At 38.1% G+C, this 13,251-nt stretch overlaps 1 protein-coding gene across 4 annotated transcripts in view; it reads right to left on the bottom strand.

Annotated features, from left to right (window-relative positions):
* Positions 1 to 674: 674 nt before the first annotated feature.
* LOC132787773 (patj homolog) overlaps positions 675 to 13,251 on the bottom strand; it is a 33,111-nt gene continuing 20,534 nt past the window's right edge. For all 4 annotated transcript variants that reach the window (XR_009632580.1, XM_060795061.1, XM_060795063.1 and 1 more), the window contains one exon: positions 675 to 3,057. The gene's annotated coding sequence lies outside the window, so the exon portion shown is untranslated. The remainder of the gene's footprint in view (positions 3,058 to 13,251) is intronic.

Below are 13,251 nucleotides of genomic sequence, written 5' to 3'. Positions count from 1 at the left end.
AAATGTGGCCAGGCTGCGATAGAATAAAAAAGAAAACAGCACGCGCTTTTTTCATATTTCATTTGGGGGTTTTAATTTATTTATTTCGCTCGCTGTTTTGCCGGTTTCACGCATTCAGTTTTGCATATTTTTCGCGTCCGTTTGGCTAATTCAATTTATTTAATTCATTTTGCGGGATACCAGTTTTAATTACATTTAACAGCTGCCTCAGCTTTCCGAGTGCGTGTGGCTTTTGAAATTGATATCGATGCTGGGAAAGCAGCTTAGATGCTAAAATTATTGAATCACTTCACTTAGTTTGGTGCATTAAATGTAGCACATAATTAACCCATTTGCTGACTAAAGTCTGGTGATGGAAGTGCACCCTTTGTTACTCCAATTAAATTTAATCTATGGGCTCGAAGTACTTGTGTTTACTTATTTACTTGCTGACCCCTATAACGACTGAGAGAGGGAGAGAGAGAGAGATCATTCAATCACTGCCCAGCAGCTGCAGTTGTGCGCATCAAGCATTTCCATTTCCGGTTTCCCAATTGACTGACTGCAATTCAAACTGAAGGAGCGTGAGACGCATGCAACTCTCAACTCTCAACTCGGAGCATAGAACACGGAATTCGAACTCGACCAGCATGAAATGAAATAGCATGAGGAGATAGAATTTTAAATATTTCTTGTTTGTTTTTTATTTTTGGTTTTCTCTTTAATTTAACATTTTGTTCATTTTACATACTCGTATAGCTGATGGCGCCTATTGATTTCTTTGTTTTTTTTTGTTTTGTTTTGTTTAATTTATATTTGTTTTGCGCTGCATTTCGGTTTCGTTTAGTGGTTTGTTGCTTTCTCTTTAGCTTAGTCATTCGCTTTAGTTAGTTTGCTTTTGCTCAGACAGTTCGTTAATATTTAATGCTAATTGCTAAATTGTTTTTGGATATACTGCATTGATGTGCGATGTACGATGCGATGCCATGCGATGTGATCTGATATGATGAGGTGTGTGTGTGTGTGTGTGTGTGTTGTTTATGCGTGTGTGTGTGTGAGCTTGTGGGAATATTTGTATGAATTGCTTGGAACTTGTTTAGTTATGCGTTGCTTATAAACGAAGTATTGTTTATGTGCGTCTGTGTGTGAGTGTGTGTGTAGTTAATGTTTTTAGTTTGCTTTAGTTGATATTTATATTCTCTATGTATATATATTTTTCGAATGCTGAGTAGTTCGGCTTATTTACAATCACTGAATCAAAATGAATTTGATCTGATTTGATTTAATTTGATAACATGCTTAGCTTAACAAGCAAAAATATTCAATAACTCAGATAACACAATTTACCACACATAGCCTCGTCGCATATGTGCTCGCATTTAAGTACTTAATTATATCTGATGTGTTCAGCACAATATTTTAATTTGCCATAACAGATGGCTGCCTTCTTACTGTCTTACTGTCTTCCTTACCCACATGGCAAACATTCAATCATGTGAGATAACTTGCAGCTGTTGCAGCGCATATCCTTGTAGTAGTATATACTATATTGTATATATAAGGCATATTAACTTTCTGCCAAATATTGATTAGTACACATAAATTATGTAAAAATGCTTTTGGCTTCGGTTTTACTTCTGTCTTTTGTTTTTAATGCAAATTGAAATACTTTAAAGAACACATCGTCGAGTAATCGCTAAACAAAGTAACATTATCTGGGTATTCCTTTTTAAAATTAGTATCACTAACAAGCATTCTGCTAATTTTGCTTTATCGAATAATGAGCGAAGCTTTACGAACTGCTTGAAATCGAGGTGTGCTATCCTAGTACGAGAGTGAATAGATGTGATTATTACGACCAAATGGATATTAGATTCGAAATGACATTATGCTAGAAGATGCGAACTGCTTTTTTTGTTTTTGTTTTGGTTTGAACAAGTCTCTATTCAGTTGGCTTTCATTTAGTTGCAGCTATTTGAAAGTATGTTCATTTAAGTTTCTAAATATAAAGTTTAACTTTTGTTTGGTCAATTGTGTTGTGAGTGTATATATATAAATTTTCATATATATAAGCATAGAATTTTTTCTATTATATTTTTGGTTTACTCCTTTTAAATTTGAATACATACATCTTTCGATTCCGTTTTGCGCTAACATTAGATAATTTACAATTGTTAAATTTTTCATTTTTTTATTTAGTTTCATGTTTTTGCTGCCTACTTAAATGCTATTGTCGGGAGGATCGACCTCCCTGCTCCCTCCCCGCCAAGGCAATGAATCTTAAACCCCTTCCCAATACTACAAAATAAGACAGATGCAATCAACAAAAAACTCCCTTTTAAATATTTACAATTGCTAAAAAAATGGTGAAAACTATTCGAGAGCACTATTTGCAAACTACAATATTTCGAGAGAGATTGATACAGAGAAAGAGCTGTTATGCAATTTTCCAATTATTATTATAACTATTATTTTTGTTTTTTTTTTTTTTCCATTTGCTTTTGCTTTGTGAGTGTTACTTTGAAATTTGTTCGACAACATTTTGATGCCGTTGACAGCTGACGACGACAGTTATTAAAAATGTATTTATTGATATTGCAATTTGTGTTATAAATATTTTGGAATCTCTGAGCTCGCAATGTGCCAAATATGAGAGAACTATCTATATATGTTACGTAGCATTTAATTTATATGGTAGTTATGCGTATCCTTTATGTGTTTGCATTGCAATCAATAACACGTCAGCACTGTCAGATCTATTAGATTTAACTACGTTATGTTATATGGTCTGTGTATGGGGTAAAATACGTGTATCCCTATTTGTTGTGTGTGTGTGTGTAATTTTAATGCTACATCCATGTTGTGTGTGTGGTTTATCTATCTATATACAAATTGTCCCATTTTCAGTTCCGCTGAATTAGACTGCAGCCATTTCTGGTTCTGGTTCTGTTTCTGGTTGCTGTTGCTGGTTCTGGTTATGCTGCTGGCATTTTTGGTGTTTTAGCTGTGTTTAGTTGGTTTGTCGCTGTCGAGTTATTCGCTGCTTTCAAGTGGCCGATATGAGGGTCATCATATAATCTGCAAATATATATGGTTTTGGCAAATATGAAAATTCGATTAGCGGCTTTCCAATGTGGGTATAATATATACAGATAGATGTGCATGCTAAATCATTCAACAGCCAATTGATAGCTAACATTCCATTTTTGCGATTCTCTAGTGGCTTTCGGTGTCACCGAAAAATATTGCATACCACATGCATGCCACGAGTTCAAAATGTAATCCATAAATTGCTATTTTGCATGGACAGAGCAATGAATTCGTTTGCGATTTGTATCAATATTGAATATGCAAAATCATTGGCCATTTAATTCAGTTAAATTCATTCAATACATTTCTGTACCTCACAAGAACTCATTGTTAAATTGATCTAATGGATGGGTATTTCTTTTCATCATTTCGAGTAGCACTTCATAATAATACTTAATAATTGATAAACATTTGCGAAGAAAGAAAAAGCGAGATGCAACATCAAAATGCTGCTATTAATTAGTTAATTTATGAAGATGCTTGAGCTTATAATTAGCTCAAACAAGTAAATTTCATTTAAGTGTATATAATACGGTATGTATTCGCATTTATTTTATCTTACAAGTTGGCCCCGCACATAATATACTTATTAGCCATTAGCCCTTTAAGCCAGCTTTCGTTGGGCCCATTCTGCATAATGTGCCTTTCAGTTATTTGTTATTACCTTAACGAGGCCCCATTAATCCACAATGTGTAATATACGGGGCAGTGCACCAACAATGGCCATAACCATCAACAAATCAATCGATTTTAATAGACATACTCTACATATACTCTATCAAAATAGATGGCCTTTCGGGCAAAAACTCTTTTAGCCTGGTGCGAATGAGCAGCTGTATCGTATCGATGTTCCATTTATGTATTCTGTTTTTTTTTTGTGAGAACTAATTCGATATTTTAACGTCAGCCATCCAATTTAAAACAGTGATTTTTTATTAAAAAGGGAGCTTAACATTCTCAAAAGATAATTTATTCACAGCTGCAAATTTGATACTGAAATAAAATTCAAAGTAGGCGATTACAATTAATTGCTAACGACTCCCAAAAGTATGCTACGAAAATTTAGACAAACAAAGCTGGACTTAAAAACTTTTTTTAAGGAATAAATTTCAATTAAAAATCTTAACAATTGACTCTTATCTATTTTTTAGATTATAATTTCTTTCATTAGCAACAATAATAGTAAAAATTTATTCTGCTTTTAGTGCTTCCAAGTGCCTTAATTAGTCGATCTGAAGATAGAGTATTCGTTTTGTTCAGAGCCTACTTGTATTTAAGTACATATGTATATGCTGACCATTTTGGCACGTGCTTACTTTACATTGTTGCTGTTGCCATTGTCGTTGTTGTTGTTGTTTTTGTTGGCGTTTGTATGAACCTTGATTAACGCAACAGGATCCACAACGTGCGATGGACAGCGGGCATCGGGGCTAAAAGGGGGCAGCAGCCACTGCTGCTGTTTGCCAAATCTCTCGACGCTGTCTCTCCAAATTTTAACTATGAATGTCCCCAACTGGCAGCGCCAACAACAATGTTCTCTGAATGTGTATGTGTGTGTGTGTGTGTGTGTATGTGTGGCTGTTTGTGTATGTATTTGTTTACCAAAACCTTCTTAGCTTGGCTTAGTAGCCCCTCGCCGTCATTGTTTGTGTATTTGCATTTGTCCCTCAACTTTTGCTTCCCTTTCGCCCAGCGAGTGTGAAATTTCATGTATGTATGCATGTGGGTGTGCCAACTTCTCGTTGTGTGTGTGTGTGGCTGTGTGGGTGTGTGTGTCTCGAATGGGGAGTATTTTGCCTTTAGCCTTTTTGCCGGTTTTTTGGTTTTTGTAACTGCTGTTGCTTGGCTTTTTGGGCAGCTTCGTGCTTGAAGTCATTCCCAGAGACGACTTCGTTGCCGTCACCCTTTTGACCAGGTTTAGAATATGGCAAAGACGAAATCGCTTGCCAGCCATGGACATTAAAATATGTATATAGTCGAGTTGCTGTTGCTGCTGCTGCTGCTGCTCAGCCATTCTGCAGTTGTTGTTGACCACATAAACAACAGGCAGGGAATGACACAGAAAAAAACAGTGGGAGTAGAAAAAGAATAGCAAGCAAGAAAAGGAAAATGAAAATGGAGAAACATAAAACCAAAGTCAGCCGCAACAATGTTGGGAATGCATAAAAAAATCCAAAACACCCGGCGAAGCAAAAACCAGATCGTGTTGCCCACCTGGCTGAGGTTTTGCCTCAGTTTTGTTGGCCATGTTGTGTGTGTCCCATGCTCGTATAATATTCTATATATACGATGACTGTGACTGTGACTGCCACTGTGACTGTGTCGTGGTCAAAAACAATTTAGACTGTTTTGCTTTGCTTTGCAGTTTTTATCGCAGACTCTTTCATTTTTATTAGATTCACTCAAAATGTTAATTTAAATAGGCAAACTCTCTATTGTTTTATTGGCCGCACCTTGCGTTTTTCATTTTTGTTCGTTTCTATTTTTTTTTTTCTGGATTTGTGACACTTCTCACAGTCCTCAATTAGCATGCGCAGGACAATGGAGAGTGGTGAATGGTGAATGAGGGATGGGGGAAAGAGGCATTTGAAAGAACATTAAAAATGATTTCCTAAGTAGATTGTAAAAATTGCTGGCAATTATATTTAATAGCCCGACTTTATGTTGTATTCAAGTGGGCCATAAACGAGCCGTAAAGCCTCGAGAAATATGGCGAAACCAAGTGAAACTCCGATGCGAACCAAATGCACAAGGCAATTTATCAAAGAGGCGAAAAACAAATAAAACAAAATACGGTCAATAATTTTGATCTAGGAAAATGTCGCCTAAGACAAGCGCTCTGAATATTTCGCTTATACTTCGAAAAGACGATTATATTTCTACGTCAATGGAGAGCAATTTAATTTATTCCCGATCAAGTTGCACTTGACAGCGATTTGATTAAACGCATAATCATTAATACAGGGTTTGGAATAAGCAGCAATAAATTTCTGATTAGGCGCTGGACAAATTAAATCAATTTAATTATGTCTTATTTCAATTGAAATTAGTTGTGGCGTTTTGTGGCGCAATCAAAGTTTGACATCATTTCCCAAATAAGCTATACACAAGCCTTTCGATGCCAAAACTTGTCAACAGAACTTGGCCGCAAAACAATCAAAGCTGCCCACTGAGCAATGTACAAACTTGTGGGCGTGCCACACACACACCAACACACACCTTTAAGTATACGCATACATGGTGGCAAAGTGGCAAACAATAACTTTCATTATGAATATTTCAGAGCGTGAGGGAGCCGAGAAAGGAGAAGGCACAACGGTGCAGGTGAACTGAACTGAGTTGAACTGACTGAGTGAACTGGGTTAGTAGCCGGGCCAGAACAGGCCAGGACAGGCCAAGTTAGGCCAAAAGCAAGGTGCGCTGTGCGCTGGCAAAAAGGACAAAGTTTCGTGAGGTGCAAGCGTCAGGAAATGGGGCCAGCAAAACTTTTAGCTGCAAGGCGACAGAACACGACACGTTGACTTTGATCTTGGCCGCAGCAGCGAGCGAACCAGCGAGCTTCATAGTGAGCTTGTTTGGCCAAGATGGCAATTGCTGCCTGCCACTTGCCAGTTACCAGTTTCGTTCTCACCGTTTCTTTGTTTGCAATTCAAACGCAATTAAGCTGGCCTCTGAACAAATAATGGCAGCGAGTGGAGCCAAACTTAAATAGCACAAAGCGCGAGGTACAAAATTAACTTCAGATAAATAAGTATGTGCGTGTGTGTATGTGAGTAAAAGTTAATTGGCTTTGCGCTTGGTTTAATAAGCATAATAGTCGACTGGCCACGTGGCCCGCAGTTGCAGGCCACTGCGAATTAATAATTAAATTAAATTTCCGCACAAGGCAGCGCGTGCGCCATAAAAGTATTAATTGCATCGCCGAATCTGGCTTAAGGTTTTTGTTTTTTTTTTTTTGTGTTGTCGGTGTTGGCGTTCTCAGGCCAAGGCTGCTCCCTTAAGAGGACACACACACACATACAATTTCATAGCAGCTGTAGCTCCCATTAAAGGGCAGCAAGAATCCTACTACAATCCGACAACTCGACGACGTGCATCAAAGCAACACATCCGTTGCCCGTAGTCCAAAGTGTTGCCTGTTGTTTCCGGCGCGCCGCAAGCAAAAAACCAATTGCAAAGGGCCGACAGAAAGAGAGGGGGAGGGAGGGAGAGAGTATGGTCGAGATTGAATTGAGCGATAATAAAAAAAAATGAGCATTGCCTTGGATGAAATACGATGCACGATGAAACTGCTCCCGTTGTCTTTGTGTGTCAACTTCCGGTGGCTGTCGCTCTGTCCCTTCAGTCCCGTCTGTCGCCGTGTTATCCTGTCGCCGTGTCGCATATATTGACAGGACCCACTCTTATTAATATTATAGCAATGTGAAACTGTCTGTCGTTCCAGTAGTAGTACGCTCCCTATGGCCACATAAAATGCTTTAGTGTGTGCTCACAATTCTGTCGCCGACTTCGACTGTGACTCGGAATCTGACTGACGGCAGTGGCAAACATCCGTTAGCCATTGTCGTCCTGTTCCGTCTCTTAAAAAGGGAGTCGAGAAATTGTATTGCAATAAAATGATTTATTTGCACGTATTTGCTCAAGCTGAAGCCTAAGAACCCAAAAAAAAAAAGAACTGAAACTGAGGCTTGAGTTGTAGGCTCAGTCGATAGACATATATATGTAGATAGATAGCTAGAATGGAAGCTAGTGACATGGTGAAATATGTATGTCCTGACGTCGTTGACGGCCTTGTCGCAGGATTTTATTGTCTTACGACACGCGTCGTGCGAATTTCTCATAAAAATGTAATAATTCCATTTGCAAAACGCAGTTCCCAAAAAAAAAAAACGTCGGCAGCCAAATGTGTCGCATGTGCGCCTGCAGATAAGAGACGTCTGCTGCCAGGACATCTAGCAAACAACAACAAACAGGAACAACAACAGCAACAGATTTCGAGAGAAGGTTCCATTCATAGGAACCCCGTCTGGTGCGTTGCGTTTTCTGTTTTCTTCTTGCTGTTTTCTTTTTTTATTGCAGCCGCAACTTTTATTAAAAGGCCATGGGGAAAAGGCTGGACTCCGCCTGTCCCCCGAAAAATGTTAAACCTTATCTGTAAATGTCGTTTGTAGGCGTCTCTTTGCGTTTGCCTTTGGTTTCTTTGCTCTCTGGTTGGTCCTGCTTTGGCTTTCGGCTTCAGCGTTTGTCGAGCGTAGCAAAAGGATTTACTTTGCCCCATTTGCTGCTGCTGTTGCTGTTGCTCTGACAATGTCTGACTGTCCGCCTTTAATGGGCTTAAAATACTTCGAACTTGCCATGGATACTTTTATAGAGTTTATCAAAACGAATGGCAGCCATTGACATAGATACATTTCATTTGCATCCTTTTTATGTTGATTTTGAGCAACAACAACAACAACAACAATAACCAATTTCATCTGCTACGTGGCGTGGCACGTAAACAGAATTTGCAGCTTATCAAAGAAGGCAAATTGAGTTAAGCCATCAAAAAGCTTTACTTTTTTCGTGCAAAGCAAAGCCGTCTGATTTGGCACAAATTGGCGTATACGCAACATACTTATTTCGCATACGACCTGTTTGCCCTCCAATTGATTACGCAATTTCTGAATTATTGTTGTTAGTACAATCAATTCTCGGTTATTACGTTAAACATGTTCGCAATTTATGCAAATTGCTTACACGAAAATACGTTACAACAATTTATTTTACGCCATCATCTAATTAAAGTTCTTTCCATATTTCCGCCTTTTTTACTTTTTACAATATTGTTTTTTGCTTTGAGTGAGGAATGTTGAACAGACTGTGCTTGAAATATTTTTGGTTTTCATAAATATGCATGACTGGCAATTTGTTTGTTGTTGCTGTTCTTGTTGTTGTTTATCGCTTTATTTTATTTATCTGCATATTGAGTAAGAACTTTATTCGCACAGACTGCAAACTTTCAATAAAATCCCATTTTTATTCAATTATCTCGTATAGTTTGTGCTGAGTTTCAGTTTTACAAAATATACGCCCATGCAAGAGGCTTATTTGGCTTCGTTGCCCTAACAACTTAATGCACCTTCGGACCACCTAAAGTTTCCTGTCTGCGTGTGTGTGTGTGAGTTTGCTGGCAGCAGAAGCAAACATAAAAATTTCATGTTCTCAGGCGCATTTGTTATAGGCCATTAAAGGATATACTGATAACGGTTATTTGTCTGCTCACCTGCTGGGCTTCAGCTTCTTCGGCCTCAGTAAGTCCAACTTCTAATGTGTTAGACTGTCATTAAATTGCAATTAGACCCCCCATCGCAGCTCTCCAAAAAAGACTTGTCACTCACTTTGCTCAATATGTCAATAAAACGCAACGCCTATCCTGGCTAACAGGATTGATGGGCCAATTACAGTAACAACAATGGGACACTTTGGTCATTAAAGGTCTCTCGCAGTTACTTTTACACTGTTGCTGACATTTAATGGGACAGTAGTAGTAGTAGTCAGTAGTAGGTAGTCAGTCAACCCATGACCTGAATAATTAAAAGTGGGACAAATTTAAATGCCAAGCCGTATTAAAATAGCTGAAAAACCATAGTTGAACACGACCAGTTAGGAAGTGTACAAACCTAATGGCATTTTGATTACAATTCAAACTGTCGAAAAGCCGCCCAAAAATACATTCCAAGGGTTTTCCATTTTCGAATGTCTTTCTCGATTAGCCTTGACGCTTGAAAAGGTTATTGGTTATTCGCAATTGTTGTAATTCATATAACAGGAGAAGGAGGAGGTGAAGATACTTTTGTTATTTTATCGAAATCTGGCTGACAGTCGAAATTGGGTTGGTAGTCTATATAATATTCTATTGTTCTTGTTGTTGCATTAAGCGTTGAGTGTTGTCTGAGCAGTGCTACAAATGACTTGGCCATAAATTAAAGCCTTACTCGTGTCCATCATGTTGAAATGCTTGAATTTTTCATTGCTTGCATTTCAATTTCATGGCCAGCCATTAAAATTGACAGCCCAAAAACACACACACACACCTGTCGACTCACACATACACGCACAAACGGACAGAACTCAGATATATGTACAATATGTATGCAAGTTCATAAATAACGTGTTGATGTGGGTGTGCTAAAAATTCGGTGTCCACCGTACTATCCGAAGCCTAACGAAAGGCTTGCCAAAAATGACAGCAATGGTTTCGGGTAACGAATATTTTTTACAGTTTACAGTTTTGTTGTTGTTTTTTGTTTGCAGCTTGTACCCATTGAAATTGGGTGAATAATGGGTATAATAAAAGCTGTGCGCAGGTGTTGAGTGTGGAGTAGTCAACTGACTTTATAAAGAACATGCAGATAATCTTGATGGAATTTTGTATGCAGATTTAGTTTACTTCATTCTTTTGGCCTCACTCACTGTCACTCTCTCGCTCTCTCTCGCTTTCTGTATGGAGATACAATCTTAGTTGTGCATTTTGTGTGTACTATGAAATTTAAATAAAACGTATTAAATTCAGCAGTTTCGTTTTTACGTATTGTTTCCTGTTTATTGCCGTATGCAGAGCATTTAAAAGTCGAGCACACTCCGTGGACTGCAGTGATATGATTTTTTTGTTGCCGTTTTTTTATTGTTTGTTGGGCGCATATTTTGCAATTTGAGGAAACATTTTTGTTGTTGTTGTCGATGCCTTCTTTTTGAGCTCTTAAAAGCATGTTGCATAATTTAAGCAGAGGCAGGCGAATTGCGACCGAATTGTTTTTAATTCTCTTGGCTTCTCTTGGCGCTCAAAAGTATGCTACACTGCAGAGTCGACTCTCGACTTTCGACACACATACTATATATACATACATATAATATTATGCAAGTTCATCTGTGCTTGAGTTTTCCAATTGGTTGCGTGGCAAACGCTTTCGTCTATTACAGCTCTCAGCTTGGCGGCATAATCATTTAGCCTCTAACTGAGCGTCTGGTATTACGTATTTATAAGTCCATCAGGCAAACAAAAAAAAGTAAGAATGAAGAAAGTTTTGCTGGCGAAAACTAATTGATGTGTCGGTGTTTGATTGCTGTCGCCCAATGCGATGAGTGGTGCCAAGTGTCTTCTAATTGCTTGCGGCGGGTGGTAAATGTCGCCAAAGTCAACTCTGACCTACATACAAAAGGCAACAACTACAACAAGTTCGAGTGCGAGTTGATTGCTGGCATTAGTGCTTCCCCCCTCCGGCATTGTCAGCGATAAATTGAAACACTGTATTCAACTTTAAGTTTAAGTTAACTTTGTAATTAATTAAATTCGCATAATAAATGAACTTAAATATGAAAATGAAGTGCAAACATAACAGCTGGCATTGTCTGAGGGGCTGATGTGGCCATGTAAGCCATCTCTCTCTCTCTCCCCTCTTGCTACCTCTCTCCTTCTCTCCCTCGCTAGCTGAGTTTCTGCTCAGTTTGAGCATTTTGGACCATTTTCAAATGTGCGACGGAGCGTGCACACATAAACAGCAAGCGACAGGCGACAGTGACAGGCAACAGCAATAGCAACAACAACGATAACAACAACAACAATAGCGACAACAACAACAATTGACAAAACAGAGCAATTCAATGCGGCTCACATGAAATTAATTTGCGTAAAATCAATTTCAATTTGCAAACCCCAAATAAGTAAAAATAATACTAACAATTCGACTCGACTTGATAATACCCGTTAGCACAATTCGTTGTATTGTCTTTACAACATTGTTGTTAAGCCGCCATTCAGCACTTTTATTTGCACAGGCAACTGGCAACCGAAAACAAAGCCCAGTTAGCCGAGTTAGTTGGCAGCAGTGACTGTTGACAGTGTCGTTGTGGCCATGGTTAATGGGAATTGTTACTGTTTTTGCAAATCATGCGATGGAAATCCTTTAAAATGCTAAACAAACAAACAAGCCGAAATATTTTGCACTTTTCCTCAACTCCCCCGCCTCGCCTTGTTGCCTTCGTCCTCGTCCTCGTCCTCACACTGTTGCTGTTGTGTACTCACATCCTTGGCTCTGATTTAGTGTGCTATATGAACCATATCATATTGGCTGCTAGTCTGTTTGCATGTGTGCGCGTGTGTTGGCTCTTTGTGTTGTACACTCACACACACACACACACACACACGTGCACACAATGAGAGTGGCAACAAATAATAGAATTTGTCTGGTTTTAAGCATGACAGGCACAAGAGCAGGATAATGTGTATGGCAAGCGAGGCGCGACCAAGCCCATTTCCGACTACACAACTCTTCCCCCTGTCCCTTTGTCCCATGCCTGCTAATGTGCGAGTCGAGTCGAGTCGAGCTAAGTTGAGTTGAGTTTGAGCTTGAGGTTCCCCTGTGCACCTAACCGTAGGCGCAATATCATCATCAATCAAGCCGAACTTATCTGATGCGCATTCACATGTGGTAAGTATATGTATCTGGGGGCTTTGTAAACGATGCTACTGCTCCAGTTCCTGCCCCTGCTTCTGATCCTGTTTCGCAGCAGAAATCTCTAAGCACAAATAGAAGTTTACTTGCAATGCTTGCAAGACTAAATGCTGAGTGATATATGTTTATGATTATATTAGCCTCGAAATTAGCAAAGCAATTATTTTAAGATATTATTCATTGCATACTTTAAGGGATGCCCGTTGAAAATAGGCTAAGCAATCTTAGTAAATTCAACCTTTCAGGGTATAAATAAATTTGTATTCATTAAGAATTACTTATGCATTTTTCGCATAAATTTAAAATAAAAATATGATTTGAATTTAAAAAGCAAACTATTTTATATAACTATTTTTAATTATTACTTCATTGCATACTTTTTGGTATATTTAAATTTATAAACCTTATCAATATATTGTGCAACTACTACTAACAATTTATAACAATATATGTTATCCTTAAATAAAAACAAATATTCAATTTTTTTAAGCAATTATTTTAACATTTTTTTGGTTGTATTCTTTATGTGTTGTCTGAATAAAATAGGCTAAGCAATTTTAGCAATTAAAACTATTTAAGGTATATTTAAATTTATATGCATTAACAATTTCCTGCGTGTTAATTTTTGTCATTTATTTTAATTTAAAAAAGCCATAATTTTTTCTCAAAACACTTGCGCTCGGATGCA

Source organism: Drosophila nasuta, chromosome 2R (assembly GCF_023558535.2).
Source record: "Drosophila nasuta strain 15112-1781.00 chromosome 2R, ASM2355853v1, whole genome shotgun sequence".
NCBI classification, from domain to species: domain Eukaryota; kingdom Metazoa; phylum Arthropoda; class Insecta; order Diptera; family Drosophilidae; genus Drosophila; species Drosophila nasuta.
The sequence above is the reverse complement of the archived record's forward strand: the minus strand, read 5'-3'. Positions and strand labels throughout refer to the sequence as shown.